Source organism: Columba livia, chromosome 4, assembly GCF_036013475.1.
Source record: "Columba livia isolate bColLiv1 breed racing homer chromosome 4, bColLiv1.pat.W.v2, whole genome shotgun sequence".
Classification (NCBI taxonomy): domain Eukaryota; kingdom Metazoa; phylum Chordata; class Aves; order Columbiformes; family Columbidae; genus Columba; species Columba livia.
The window spans coordinates 29,629,099-29,645,148 of record NC_088605.1 but is presented as its reverse complement, the minus strand read 5'-3'; the positions used below and the strand labels follow the sequence as shown (position 1 = coordinate 29,645,148).

General features: G+C 40.1%; 1 protein-coding gene across 9 annotated transcripts in view; it reads right to left on the bottom strand.

Annotated features, from left to right (window-relative positions):
• Positions 1-14,101, bottom strand: part of CRACD (capping protein inhibiting regulator of actin dynamics) — a 130,096-nt gene extending 115,995 nt beyond the window's left edge. For 4 of the 9 annotated variants that reach the window (XM_021285914.2, XM_021285917.2, XM_021285922.2 and 1 more), the window contains exons 1-2: positions 13,596-13,863; positions 8,136-8,247 (exon numbers count right to left, since the gene is read on the bottom strand). The gene's annotated coding sequence lies outside the window, so the exon portion shown is untranslated. Of the gene's footprint in view, positions 1-8,135; positions 8,248-13,215; positions 13,441-13,595; positions 13,867-13,955 lie in introns of those variants that run through there. The other 5 variants (XM_065060957.1, XM_065060953.1, XM_065060959.1 and 2 more) reach the window with 5 other exon arrangements.
• Between the last annotated feature and the right edge of the window lie 1,949 nt (positions 14,102-16,050).

Below are 16,050 nucleotides of genomic sequence, written 5' to 3'. Positions count from 1 at the left end.
GAATATTTTGCAAGGCAAATGAGGGACTGTTATTTAAAATAAAAAAAATATTAATTATGTTGAACATTATGACACTGGAGTCCCAGGGGAGATGCAAAATATTAGTGCAGCTTGTAGAAAATAAAAACATGAATACCAATCATTTTTTTCAAGAAAACTCCATGAAGACTAGATTGTTTGAAAACGGAAAGAATGAGGTAGTATGTATTGCACATTAGCAAAATCTTAGGCATTCTCTCATCATAAAAAGGAAAAAAAAATAGGCAGAAGTTATAGTAACAGCAGCAACTCAGAGAAAGAAGGAAAGTATCACGGTCAGTCAGGTGTAGACAATATATGCCACTGACAAGAAAGCAAATATATGTGCAGCACAGCACTGCTTCTTCTTTTAATCTTTTATAAACTTAACAGAGCATTTCACAGGGAGGATAAAACCCACTGACCAGTGGAGCCATCCCCACAGCGGCACTCGCTCACGCTCAGCGGGGCTTTACTGCCTTGTTATCAGACGGAGTATCGGGGAACTGGGCCAGCAGCTGCTCTATGCCAGGACCGTGGGACCTGTGCAAGGACAGAAATGTATCCTGTATTTATATCAAAATGTTTGCTATTTAAGTAAGAAGGCAGTCATGTCATTTACTGCTAACCGTGTGCATTTTGCCCATGTAAAACAAAGATACATTTATCGGGGGATCCAGGCACAGCAGTGCAGACTGAGAGATGACCTTGAGAATCACCTAAAGTGGCAAACTGCTATTTGAAAAGCCCAGTCTCTGTGCCTGCACACTGCTTTCTCCCCAGCCTGACCACACACACCAAATTCACGTTGTCTATCAACTCCAGGAGAAGACCATGTGCTTCTCTCTCCATGCAAAGGATGAAGGAGCAGATGGAACATCCAAACTTCATAGCCTCCTTCTTGTGCATCACTTTGCGTGGTGAGCTCGTCCTCCCCATTTTTTAAACCTACTAACCAGCTATGAGTTCATTTATTTACTTTTGGCATTATTTTGACATAACTGACTGAGTAATCTTCCAGATCTTGGTGAAGGATAAAAAAGCCCAACAAAAATACCTAGAAGCCTGACCTCTACCCGAGTGCAAAACGTCCCTTTAGCCAGGTTCCCAAGGCACTTGATGAGGAGTTGAACTAAAGGTCACAGTTGCTGCCACCATCACCTATATCTAGGATCCATACATGCCAGCTGTTGTACTTGACACCAGTATCAACTCTGATAGGCAATTTCCACAAAAGCAACTAAGAAATAATAAAACTTTAGCAGAAATAACTACAGGCGAGAAAAAAATCATTGCACAGCTTATGAGACATTTAAACTTCTTCAGAAAAGGATGACAGGGTCAAAATGGAAGCTGGAAAGTGGTGCTAAAATAAGTAAGGAGCTGGCTATTTTGAGTCTTCTTATATTCTTAAGTTTAGCAGTATTCTGCAAAATTCATATGACTCTAACATCCTTCCTGGGAATGTCAGTGACAGTGCATGACAGTACTATTTTTCTTTCCCAAAGCTCAAAGTCGCCATAAGACATTAATTCCTCTGCTAGAATAAAAAAAAAACCTCATGAAGCCAGAAAATGCACGCACTTAACCTCTGGATTCACCTCGTCACTGTTTCAAGGTATTGTTGCAACTCCATTTCTGCTCTAAAAACCTTCATCAGAAGTCAAGAGCTGACTACAAGATACCTGCAGTTGTTTGCAGCCATCTGTATCTGCTTCCCGCTGCACAGGGGATCTCTGGTAGTGTTTAACAGAAATATCAAAGGTAAACATCGCTGGCATGTTTTTGGAGGGCAACCTTTGAACAGCAAAAGAACAAAAGAACTCAGTTTCCTCAGTTACCAACTTCAGAAGATTACAAGGTGCCAGCACCTGGTGTAATCAGTCTGTATTTTTCTGATTGGAAACACCCAATGAAAAGCCTGAAAACAGCCATTTAGCTTTTTACTTCTGACAGTTTTATTGAAACAGAGGACTGCTTGCCATCCCCATATACCAATAGATTAAAAAATAAAATATATTGATATAAGCTTCTCAAAGAAATGAATGTCTTCAGCTTCTTACATCCCTAGGAAAAGTCCGGCATCAGTTATTTTCTTACCAATCTAATATTTACCACTAAATAATACTAGTCAATGCAGCATATCACTTGCCATGCAACACCACTAAATAATTGTTATTACATTATTATTTTAAATTACTGAAATTTTATGGGTTAATTATTGATATTTGATAGATTAATTATTGACATTTGATAACTCATTCTAACAAGGAGTTTTTGTTGCAATTTTAAAAGATGGTTTGGAAAAACCCCAAGCTGCCTCTTTTATGCTGACCAAGACCAACAATGCACGGTCCTACAAACGTGCTTAAAGGAAAAATAAACAAACAAACAAACAAACAAACAAACAAATAAATAAATAAATAAATAAATAAATAAATATCACACTTGCAGCCAGGAAAGGGCATAAAACAGAAATCTAAATGGCCTTTTCATTTGCAGACTGAGAGGTTAACAAAAACTTCTGGGCTTGAAATCATAGGAAAGAGCTGAAACTTTTAAGTGATAAGAGAACAATGAGTAATTGAAATTAATAGCTGAGAAATGCAACACCAGCAGCGCAGTCCCCGTGGGCAGGCAGAGCAGAGGCAGAATTCAGCAGGAGCTCCATCCATAGAGCACCAAGACCAAGAGCAAACACCTACAAAGCGGCACACCTGAAGGTCACCAGATAAGAGCTTAAATGATTAAACACTGCTAGAGCCCTTCCCAGCACCAGTCCTGAGGCACATGTTTGGCCACCACTTGCAGGTCTACTTGTGAGGGTGCAGCTCTCCTTCTCCTTCCAGTCTGGCACCAGCAACCTTCCCCGCCGGACCAAATCTCTCAGATGTGAGACCATATTATATTTAGCAGTACACCTGTGTATCGATATATACACACACACACCTGTACCGTGTTATAATATTTTAATAAATACATTATAACATAGTACGGTCTAATAAACAGAACCACAGATGTAGACTCTGCGTTTGGAAAAATACTATTAGTGCTAGAATTCTTTCTGTATTTGTATCTTTGCTGAAGACAAAAAGAAAATTTAAAAAAGCAGGATTCTTTGGGGAGTGATGGTTGTTATTCATTTGGAAAAGAGGATAGAAGAGAATGAAACTGATTTACTAAATGACAAAAGTTAAAGCCAAGTCAAAGAGTTTCCTAGGCTGTTTCCCCTCTTATAGCCATTTTCCTTCTGTTTCATTGTGGATGAAGCAACTTCACAGTCTGAAAGTGCTGAATTTGCAATGTTCTATAGCTTTAAATTATGAACTCAGTATTGTATCCTCAATCATACAGCACTGTTAAGCTGAAGTTAATATTAAAAAAGCCTTGTCAATAGTTTTTTTCTTTATTTTTTTTTTTTTGCTTTGCCTACTAGAAAACAAGGTTAAGATTTGGCTTTTATTTTAAGAAATTTTTTTTTTAGGAATCTAGTCAAATTTCCTTCAAATTCAATTAGTAAAATTCATTAGTAAAAGTCATTAACATTTTTTTTAATCTTGTTTTAAAATGACGTTTTTCAAAAATCCTAAATGTGTCAGTTTAGATATTTAGAACATCAACTGTCTCTCAAAAATAAAAATGTTCATATTTTGGTTAACTCATTCTGAGGCTTGAGACCTTCATGGCCCAAATAAACACATAAGATGAAGAGCAAAGTTAATTATAAAAAGCAGCTATAAAGAACAGGCGACGTCTACTTGACAGCCTTAGATTGACCAAAAAAAGGAAAAGCTGTGCTCAAATATATCCAACGATACACAGACACATGATATTGCACCCAAAACACTACTTAAAATCATTATTATTCAAGAGATAAGTACTAACAAGTTAGAGAATAGAAAAACTGAAGCTGACTTAATGGGCAGTTAAGCAATATTTTTCTTCTTTAGAAACAAAGGCTCGATGTGCCACACAGGAGTCATGCTCTGCTCTGAAGACCAAATGGTTCATTTCCTCACAAACCTTTCTAGTGCAGTCAGCACTGTATCATCACTATGCTCCATACAGATCTACAGTATAGAAATATTTATAATTTATAGAACATATCTTTCTCCACACAGAAAAAATAGAAAACAATGTTAATTATTATAGCTGTGCAACTCAAGCAGGGGCAAGCTTAAGAATGACACTTTCAAACAGCTACAGAACATGGAAAGACTTAATGGTTCTACTAACATGGGGAACTTGCATTAGCAGTTTGCATATCGCAAAAGTAATTAACTGAAATTTGTAAATTTGTAAGAGCTACGCAGTAAAATACAGTAATCAACAGCACAGTCTATTATACAATCTGTAAAGAACTGCTTGTGTACATGTAATGGAGAGTCATTGCTTGGGCTTTTGTGGGTTTACTGCTGGACACTTGGACTCTGTTGTGCATCACAGGATACTGTCACGCTTGCCACATGCAATGAAGTTCTGCAAAAAGAAATGTGCATGACAAATTCAACATGCAGCTCAGTTGTGTGGCTGGGCAAAACTAAGCGAGTCTGGTCCCCAGGAGAAGTGGGATTAGACACCTGTGGCCAGTTGTGCCCTGTGCCAAAGGTTCCTGAAGATTGAAAGTGACACAGACTGGTCCCTGGGACAAACAAATCTTGATGGGAAGGGTCAACATTGCAGAGCACCCTGGAAGCAAAGAGAATGTTTTTGTTCTGTTTGGCAGATGTAGAGCCACACATGAAATTATGGTAAAAACATAAGTCACGGATTTTGGGTGTCCAATTTAGAATGCCTGTGCTTGCTTTTTTAACAATACTCAATGTTATGTGGTTATTGACACGTTTAAAACACAATTGTTGACCGCAGCTATAATTTAAGCAATTCTATTAATTTGATTTAATTAAAATTAATTTAAATTAGTTAAAACTCCTAACTGAGGCACCTACAAACTGAAGAACACAGAATCTAGGACCCTATGTGAACAGGTTAGATTAAGTGATGTAGTGGTACATAGAAAATCCATGAGGATGGAAAGGAAAGTCACCAACAACTGGAGTTTCTTCAAGGTATACAGGCTTAGATACACATTCACAAACTCCATGTACATATGTAAACAAACTCTTCTGTAAAAAAATACCCTTTGACTCCAGCATTACCCATGGGCAGCACACTCCTTATCCCTGCGTGTCTCCATGGAAAACAAGACTGACTTAAAAATCTCAGTGCCAAAAATGGGTTCTTAAAATGCTGTCCTACTCAGGGCCCATTGCCCTGAAGTGATTCAGATCATCTGTTGGATCACACAGGACCTGTGAGACAGTAGTTACTGTTTGATGGTCAGATACAAAATCTCAATAATTTCTTGACAAAAGAAGAGATGAGGATGAGGAATAAAGAGACATTGGTACCAAAACACTGGACGAGACTTCCTATAATTAAAAGAGAGTTCAAATCTGACCACAAAGCTGTGATCAACCTGCCACTAGGAGTCTTCCTGAGTCATGATAGTACAAAGCCAAATGTAACACTTGAAAAGCTGTGTGTATTACAAGGGTCACCTAAGTATGTCATAATGTTCACATAAGCACAGACTCCTGCCTTGTCCAGCCCCGACAAAACATCAGGCATAAGCAGAATAGAGTAGGAGAGTATTTCCCCCAGTCCTCAGTGGAGCTATCTACCTCAGCTGCACATCATCGAATTAGGACAATACTTGCAAAGCCCAGCTTGCAGTGCACCATTAAGTGAGATTTTCTTCATGTGTGTTCAGTGTGACAGCCAAAGAACCAGAGCTACAGAAGCTCTATTCCTGTCCAGGAGAGTTGCCCTTCATTAATCAGCCACTGTATGGACAAAAAGCCATCTTGTGCGCCTGAAGACAGACAACTCTTGTCATAAATACCCTGGAAGAGAATCTGAGAGCCACCTAGTGCTGAAATGGCATTACCCTGTACTGGTTTTGGATATGAGCTACAGCAAATTGAAGGCAATTTCTCAAACCAGTCAAGCTACAATTTGTGAATAAGCATACTGCACATAGAATGATGCGAAATGTGGTCTAGCAGCTAAAGCTACTGTCACCATCCCATTTGATAAACAAAAAGCATTCGGCATCCTGTCAGGGTCACAAACGGGTCTTCATCTTCTCTTTCACTTGGACAACCTAAAATAGTTCAATGAAAATAGCTGGCTGAGAAAAAAATAACTTCAGTGACCCTTCTGGCTTACAATGCCACTGCTTGGTCTTGACACAGCCTCTGGTTGGAAAGGCTCCTGAAGAGCACCAGGACAGGTGCAGCTTTCCAGCAGCAGCTGGAAAGGGGGTTCCAGCAGGCAGGTATCCGAGCAGATGTAATCCCTGGTCAAAGGGAGTCTTTGCTTCCCATCTGAAGAAACATTTGTGTGCTCCAAAGCTTACCTACTTTTTTTCCCCCTCGTCTTATCTGAGGAAACACAATCACTTGAAGCACACAGTTTGTCAAATATCAGGTGTTGGTATCAGGATACCAGACCCCAATAACTCGTGACAGCATTCAGAAGGCTGGGTGGGTGGCTGAAAGATGAATCTACTTGCCAGAAAAAAAACGTAGTGGGGTTTTTTAGTACAACCCACCCTTGTGCTGTCAACGGGACCTTGGAACAGGGTGGTTGGGAAGAGCATCAAAATCCACATGTACAAGCTGAGGGTGCTTGTCCTTCCTCCACACACGAGGAGCGGATGAAGCAGTGACTGCCAAAGATTTTGGGCTGAGAGCAGTATGGCACTGCTCATCACTACAGCCCCCACAAGGGCCAGCACAGGCTACTGCCAAGTATCTACCAAGAAAAATCAGACCCATTTTTCCCTTAGCAACTTACAATGCTCTGACAGCTCTGTGAAGTCCAAGTACAAGATTTCTTCTCAAGAGAGATGTGAAAAAGTGCCTTTTTTTTCCACTAGAAGCAGAAATGGGAAGAAAAATGTAATATCTTTTGATCTTGCCATAAGAGGCAACACCTTTTCACATCATTTGCAAGATTAAGAAAGTACTAATGCTTCTCACTGGGTTGGTGGGAATTAGGACCTGATCTTTTACATACATCAGTATTACCCACTGAAACGAAAACAAACCAACCAACCAAACAAAACCACAAAACAACAACAACAACAAAACAACCAAACATTTTAAAAAGACAGAATTGCAATAGTAAGCCTTAATTAGTTTTCAGTGCCTTTAGCTAAGCTTTCCATTTGAGTGAAAGATGTTTTAGTTAAGCCACCTTCTGCCTCAATTTCTCTTGATAAAGTTCCCGCTTATGCAACAGATGTCACAGATGCCAGAGATCACAACTTCCTTCAGTACGCAATCATGATTCACATTGAGGGCAGATCCACTCTGTGTTCTCAGTAAAGCTTGGGTTTGTGGGTAAAAGAAAATCCAGTAATACCATTAAAAATCAAATAAAATAAATACGGGCAAAGAGGTTAAATCCTTACAAGGAACTTTAGTCCTGGCACTTCCTTTCTTTCACCAGCAAATGGGTCAATACCCTTCAACAACAACAAAGACTGAAAAAGTACTTCTTTTGCACATTTTATTTTACACATCCAACTAGGAGTGGTGTGGTGCAGTATGGTCTTTACATCCACAGTGCTGACTATGTGAGATAACAGAACAACTGATTGCAGTAATGGGTGGTCATTCTCCACATGAAAAGACCAAGAAATCCCTTATGATGGATCTCCCAAAGCACAAATGCGAAGACACAGCTGTGTTTAGAAGACCATGTAATCTTCAGAAGACAGACTCTTCACCAGTTTCCTCCAACCTTTAATTATTTTTGTCCCATACTCTCCAACAAGTCTCTCCTGTTCATGTGATTTCATCTCCCCTGGCTCTTAGTCAGCTTATCCTTACTTCTGCAATGCCAGTTTGCACTTGTCAAGCCTTTTGGTATATTGGGAGTCTCTGCCAGCAACATGAATTTCCACCTAACAGCTTACTCTGTGTCCTGCTCCTTACTAAGTCCCAATAATCTGCCTCAAGGTCTCAGACTCCCTTCACATTCCTCATGTCATGCATTCATGTATCATCCCACTCATCGCACAGTCCAGTTTCTTGTGAAATCCATACCTCTGATCTCCAGCTCTCCTCTTCCCTATGTCACTTGGATCTCAGCTTCCTCCCACGCCACCTGGTCTTTAGATCTCTCACACTTTCTGCCCAAGCACCAGCAGAGGAACCACTACGAAAGAACAGAGGAATGGATGTCAGATTTGATCCTAAACAAGAGGTTACAAGGAAAGTACTGAGGCTCTCTGCTCACACGCTTGCTTTGGAGATGTCACATACAGGCAATCCTGCCAGCCACAGCATTTGCGAGGAGAGAAGGTACAATCTGGTCAACGCCAGACAGTATAGATGTTGAGGATTTATAAGGCTAGAAGAGACCTCAAAAGAGTAATCTGTTCCATCACAGTGCTCCAGGAAGAATCCAACTATATTTATTTATATATATATCTATATTTATGTTGCTTCACAACAGCTTTGTGACATTTGAAGGTTATTATGTCTCATTCACCCTGCTACTCTTCTTCTGTTGGAGCTGAAATAACTCCAGACCTTTCAACCTTCCTCCATAGGCCATATTTTCTAAATCTTTAATTAATTTCATTCCTCTCCTCTGGATTCATTCCATTTCATCTACATCTTTCTTGAGGCATGCAACCCAGCTGCCTACGGTGTCACAGCTGAGGAGGACTATTGTGTGGAGTGGAGGTATCACTTCCTATGTCTTCCATGCTGGTGAACTATCTATCGATCTGTCTATCACAACACGGTTTGTCTTTATTGCAGCAACTCCTCAAGTAATCTACTGTAAACCACTGCTCTTCTAAAGAATTATCGCCCAATCCCTTCCTTATGCAGTTCATAATTACAGTGTCTTTGTCCTGTTGAATAACTTAGTTTTAATTCCATCTCTAGTATTTTCACAGTCCCTCTCTGATGAGATGTCAACTGCAGATGCAGCAAGCACCACTGAGGTCACCGTTCAAAATAATGTGTAGTCCTGGGTGTTGAATAAAGGCAGAATCTCTCATTTTATTTTCTAAAGTTTTCACAGGTGAATGCGTAAAAACTACAGTTTTCTGAAGACAGAAAATCTGGGCAGGCTTTCATGATGACGGTAAAAATGCAGATCTTTGAAAGAGAGACATTGCTTCAGCAGTATCTGGAGCCTCGATACAAACCAGAATGGCACTGCCATGTTCCCAAAGGGTCCTGGGATATTTATTTTTTTTTTCAACAAGGCAAAACACAAGTTTAATTAATAATTTGCCTGAGTTAAAACAAAAATTAGCTTGAGTCATAAAGACATGTGATGAACCTACAGCCCATATGGTTAAAACTTAGCAAAGCTATAAGCAACAGAAAAGAGGTTTTAAAAATGGGAGAAGAGTTCAATTTTGTTGGCAGATGATCCTGCTCAACCCAACTGTATCACAGGTGCACCAGCAGGTATCCACAGATACTAAAGATTGACATGAGTTTCTATCACTATTTTTCTCTTCTGGGCCAAACTGTTCCACAGATCACTGTAATTGTACTTTTTTTGTTTTTTCCTGTGCTAAAGAGTTTCAAAGGTGGCTTTATTAAAGGCCGCAGAGAAAGACAGCATGTTACTTTGAAGAAAATCAACTTTCTTTGAAGAGCAACATGAAAGTCAGTATCTTGTATGGTTCAGTTCACTTTAATTCTTTTCATCGCACTCCCTCCACATTTCAGCTCAACAATAAACGTAATTCTTATGTGCAGCATCCTCCCACAGAAACCTCACCACAAATCACGGCTTTATGAAGCTGCCCAAGTCTGACTGCTGACTTTCAAAATGTGCTGAGTAATTAAAAAAGACATTCAGGCAGGCCGGCAACATGCACAGCATTTGCACACTCGAACACTATAGTGTGAGTAAAGCTTTTACTTATTTGGATCATTTTCATATCATTTTTCTTAAGGCAATAAATGTGAAGAAAATAAAGCCTGCATATGTATTATTATTAAAATGATGAGCTTTTCAAAGCATCGATAACCATTTCAAAGCATCATTGGGCTATGAAGTGTTTGGCTTAACTGATTTGACTGTATGTGTTGGTTATCACAAATGAAGGTGGTCAACAGAAAAGTCATAACTTAGCTACATCACTCAGTCCCATGAACTAAAATCAGCTGAATATCATAGTATTTTCTTAAATGGCCTTGTTAGAGGCATGAAACTTGTATTTCTGTGATTTGGCATACAGCATGAAGATACAAAGGAGAAATTCAACCATGTTTAAAAATATATTGATGTATTTTATACATTTATAGTAGCATTTGAGTCATCTCTTCATGTGTTGCACAACCGCAGCATAAGGCATTTACCCAGGATAATATACTGCACATTCTTTACATTTTTCTTCCCCCCAAACTTAATTAACAAATCACTGTGATTCAGCCCATGTGACACACTGGCTCCTGAACAGTATTAATATTTTTTTTCTTATAAATCAATTTTATTTCCTTGTAAGACTTAATCAGTGTAAGTGTAAATGCTGAATGTAAAGTGCGGGTAAATGCTGTACACTTCTATCAAGATATATTTTAGTTCTTAAACAAATAAATTGTGTGATATGCAACACAGAGAATCAAAAGAAGTGAAAGTCCCTTCAGGAAGCGATGGGAAAGAGGAAGTGTAAGATCTACACAACAACTCGTTGTTTCCTAAAGGCAGAACTCACAGAGTCTCCTTGGAAACAAACACACTTTTTATCCATCACTAATTGATTTAAATAATAGGTGAAAAATTAGAATTTGGCCCCTCTGGCGGAAACAATAATCTAATTAAAGTTAACACTGTAACTTCAGGTTGCCTTCTATCACATTATTCAAAACCAATGAATTCTATTCTAACATGCACTTCATACAACTTTATTTGATACATGTGATCAATGACAATATATAGGTGTTTAGAGCATCTCAAGGTTTACACCACACTGATGGAAGCTCTTATGCAACTACAATGCCCTGAGTCTGTTGACTTCAAAGAAATCGACTGTACTTTTCTAACATGCCAGTAGTAGGCTTATCCGTATTTGTTGTAACTCTCCTATTTGAGCCTTTACAGAATAAAGATTGTGCATTGATTTTTTGCAAGGGAAAAAAAAAAATCCCTCCTAACAATCACAGTCAGCGATTTTCAAACATTAATAATTCAGAATATGAAAAAAAAAAAATCTTCTACTGGTTTGTGGGGAAAAAAATCAAAATACAGTCATTTAAGCTTACACTGTCTACATAAAAATTCTGGTTTTGTCAGACTTCATTGTGAAACAATAACCAAATATATTCACAAACTCATCATCACATTTCAGCCAACACTTATTATGCCATGTACTTCTTATGTAAAGAGCTTACCTGACACACCTACATTAGGAATATATTGAAGTAACCCTAAGCTACATTATTCACACAGATATATCAATTTTCAGTGACTGAGATACCTGGCAAAACAGTATTTGGAGTTACTAGGAGGTAAAGCAGAAGAAACTACAAAAGTTATTTCTTATTGTTGTAATCAGAAGTGCAAAACTAAAAAGGCTGCTTTTTAATACCTGCAATTAAAATGAAATATTCCTGCCAAAACAACAGTCCCTTTTAAAAGTAAGTATGTTTTGTTTACATTTTTAGAAACCAGATAATATAAAGCTTTTACCTAATACATTACCAATTCACAACTGCTACTACCTGCATACCCTCGCAAGAACACACACCAAAATGACACTTGTAAGTACCAAGATTGGAGGAAAAGGAAAAAAATAAGAAGTCAATGTCTTAGCACAGAAGACAGCAAGACATTCACACTTTACACCAGCTGTGTTTGTTACCAGTGCACTTGTTAAAATTCCATTACACAGCATATAGGAAAAAACAATCAATGCTCATAAATGTGAAGAAATCTCTCTAAAATGCAGGATCACCCAAATGGATATGGAATTAAAGGGTCTTTAATTTTACAACAGGATGCCCCAATATACATTTCCATAATGGAGAAAAAAGACCCAATAAAAAACAAAAGCAATTTCTTTGTTACATGCCATATCTATTGATAAAGATTTCAAGGTAATTCACGTAATTATAATTAAACTAGGACATAAATATACAAATCACTTTCATATAAAGTTTCAATACAGTTCATAGTGTTAAATTCCAGCTCATTGTTGCAATAAAATATTCAAAACCAAACATGACCTCTAATCTGACAAATTGATAACCAAGGAAGAGTTGGATTTGTTAATTTGATTCATTCTTGACCTGGATTCAAACCACGTGAAATAAGTTATATGCAGAACTACTGACTACTGCCTATATTTAAAAATATCAATGGCTTTGTTTAAGAAACTCGCAATAACATTTATGCCTACTGATTAATGTTTCAATATAGTTAAAAGACTTAATTGTCTATGCAAAGTGCAATTAGAATTGTTTTGGTGATGGGATTTTTTTGAGTGTACATTACTAAATACCAAATAAAAGTCAGTTCTGACTCCAATTTGTCACCTTTAACCTGTTAAAATCTAGGACCTGATATATGTTACTGCTGTCAAATGGCTTAAAGAGCTTGGATTCTAAGAGCTTTTCTCATACAATTGCTATACGCCATTTAGGCTATGTACAGAAAATCTGTTTGAGAATATAATGAAGGTTATTATCTATATATCTATTATCAGCATAATATCTGTTATTAGGCCTGTGGTTGTAAATTACTCTCCCCTTTCTCCGTGTTCCCATCCCCCATCCACCCAAGAGCAGATCACTTTCAGTGCCATTATTGTCAGGCAGATTAAATTTTCAGGATGCACCATTGTGGTTCCCAGGTCTCTATTTACCCTTTGAACTGTGTTTTTAACTGAGCATTTTTACACTTAAAATGACAGAGCTGAGGCATAGTAACGTTTTGTGTACCATAACTGCGGAAAAGCAGATTTGTAATTGACTCACGCTAATAAAAGCAAAATTATTTTTTTTTAAAAAATCACGTTCATTAAGCATCTCTTGATGACATAGAAAAGATTTGCTTTAAGCATATTTCCCTCTCTAAAACAGACATTTTCGAACTGAAGAGATTGTGCGAGGCAACAATTTCCCATGCAAAATAACGTTACCTCCAGCTTACCTGCCCGGGTTCTGCACAGAAACCCTGTGCCGCTGCCTCTCAGCCGTGAAAAGCAGCAGATTTCATAGCTCATTAAAACGCGATGGCAGTTACATGATAAATGGGTTACGGGAGCTTAAACAAAGCAATGCTGCTCTGGAGAAGCATCGTGTGAAACAAAGTCATCTTTCTGACAGCTCCTGCTTTTCAGCACAGCTGAAGGAACACAGGACTCTCTGGGAAAGCGCTAACAAAGGAAAAAGAGCAGGAATTTGAAAGAACCAGCCCAGCCACTGAATTCCCCGGCAACAATCAAGTAGCATCTTCCGAAAATGACCCGCACGCCTCCTTAAACCTTTCATTGCACAAAGGCAGCTGCACATCGGTAGGTAACTACTTACATGTGCTATTTCTTCGGCTGTCCTCCCTGGGCATCCGCCTGCCGCCCGCCTCACACACCACCACGATCGCTCGTCGTTGGCGTTAACAAGCGAAATGCCACATGTAGCAAAAACCGCCTCGGATGGGCGACACAAAGCGGCAGGGACACGGGCACACCCCCACGCACGACAGCGAACGCCCCCGAGTCACGGCGAGCGCTGAGCGAAGGCAGCGCGCTGCCGCCGCCCGAGGGCCGGGCTCGGGATGCGGAGGGATGGGGAGCGCCGGGGGCGGCCGCGCTGCTCCGGGCTGCGGCGGGGCTCCCCCCGCTGCCGGCACCGCCACGGCGGTTGCGCGGAGGAAAGACGGCGGGGTCCTACCTGTTCTCCCTCTCTGAGCCGCTCCGAAGGGCAGAGCCGGTGGCTTCTGCCGCCGCGGGGTGCCGGTGCCGCCACCGCTGCCGCCCCCGCCGTGGGCGCCCCATGGCAGCGCGGCCGCCGCCGCTCACGGGCGCCCCGCTGCGCCGCGCCCCGGCCTCCGCCCCAGCCCCAGCCAGCACCGCGCCCCGGTCCCGGCCCTCGCCTTCCAGCTGCGGTGGTCGGTTCCATCTGTCAGGAAGACTGGAGCCATCCGCAGTCAGCGGGATCCCGCGGACATGTGCGCTATTTGGCACCCCCACCCCGCGCTGCCTGAACAGGAGGGATCCGCAGCTCCGACTACACCCCAGCTCTGAACCCGAATTCGTTCTCATCTCAGAGCTAGACCAAAGTCTGAATCCAGTGCCTGGCTAGCGCTATAACCAGACAAACACCCTTCATTTACCAAAGAATAGGAGGAACTACAAGAAACAAAACAAAAATCATCTGTTCCCCAACACAGCAGTGTAGAAAAGAGCCTCCCTTCTTTACCATGTCCTTAAATCTGGTATATGTATCAGCTCTTGTGAGCGCCCACTCTTCCAATTCAGCTCTCTAGGCCAAGATTTTACTAGTGCTGGACACTGCTTTGCCTGAGTTTCCTGAGATCAGAGTGAAACCAGATGCTGCACTTAGTTCCATCCATACTCTGCCACTTTTTGAACCAAAATTGATTATGTGATTGATGATCTCTCAGTGCTGAGAAACACTATGTGTTTTGCCAGCCAGCTCTCCAGCTTGGGACTCCCTGGACAGAAAGGCCATACAGCTTTGGGTCCTGAGTGCTCCTTAACTTTTTGGCCCAATCAGAAGTGGACTTTCTGCTATTCTTAAAAGGAACTGGGTCTCAGAGAAGAATAACACCCATGTTGGGTCAGACCAAAGGGCCATCTCACACATTTTTTTTGTCTCTGACTATGCCCAATACTGGATATTTCAAAGGAAGAATGTAAGTTTTGCCAAGCATTTACTGATAGTCTCCCACTCCTTAATGATTTCCAGCTCAGTGAATTATTGGGCCAGAAGTGATATTTCTGAAAAAAAAAATAGGTATATGTCTCTGAAATAAATACTAATTGCTAGAAATCACTTTTTCACCTTTGGTGTTCTGGAGATGACCAGTCATACAAGCCATGAGAGGTACAGTCCACTCCCTTGTCAGTTCCCTCATAACTCAAACTCATAGTACACAGGGTGCATGTAACTCAGAAATTAAGCTCATGCAACAAATCTAGTATTTAGATGACCATTAAGTAAATATATTGACCACTACCTTTACATTAGCAATTACATATATACATATTTATATTCAAAATATACGAATACAAACTATCTCAATTACCGGAACTGAATTTTGTGGCACTCCATTGAAAGGCACAGGGGTTTTGCTGCATTTTGCTTTGCTGCTATTGCAGCACTTACACATTTTTAGGCAGTAGAATTGGGTGGTACTGATAGGAAACTTCAAAAGTAGCCACCAGAAAACAGGTGAATCCAGCCTTTGCCAGTTCCTTCAGATCAGTCAAACTGCTCGATTACATCAGACCTTTCTTGACAGAGGTTGATCTTTTCACTTTCCTGGATGAGAAAATATGCTAAAATTAGTTGTGGTTTTTTTTTTTCATTCTTAAGAATCAACAATTTCTGGAAAGCGATGGAGTCACAAACCTCAGTAGCAAAGCGATGGATGGGATGCAGGGACACAGGACTTTATTAGAAATGCTTTCACTTTAAGTTTGTTAGACGTATCTAGAATTTCTATGGAGAAACCCCAAGCTGTTAAGTAGGTGCTGTGGTCACTAAAAAAAGACATGGATCCACTAGGTGGCACAAAGACACCATTTAAAGGCAAGGAGTGCCCACCTCCTATTCAATATGTTTTATATATGCATTTATGCCAAGCAAATGGGCACAGATAACGATTGCACACACAGCTATAGTCCAGTAACACACACATCTCTTTTCAAATAAAAACAAGCTCAGATGTCAACATGCTCCTCTGGACTTAGAAGCTCAATGAAATTCTCCTCAAAGAGCCATATCTGCTCCTGAAGAGCTC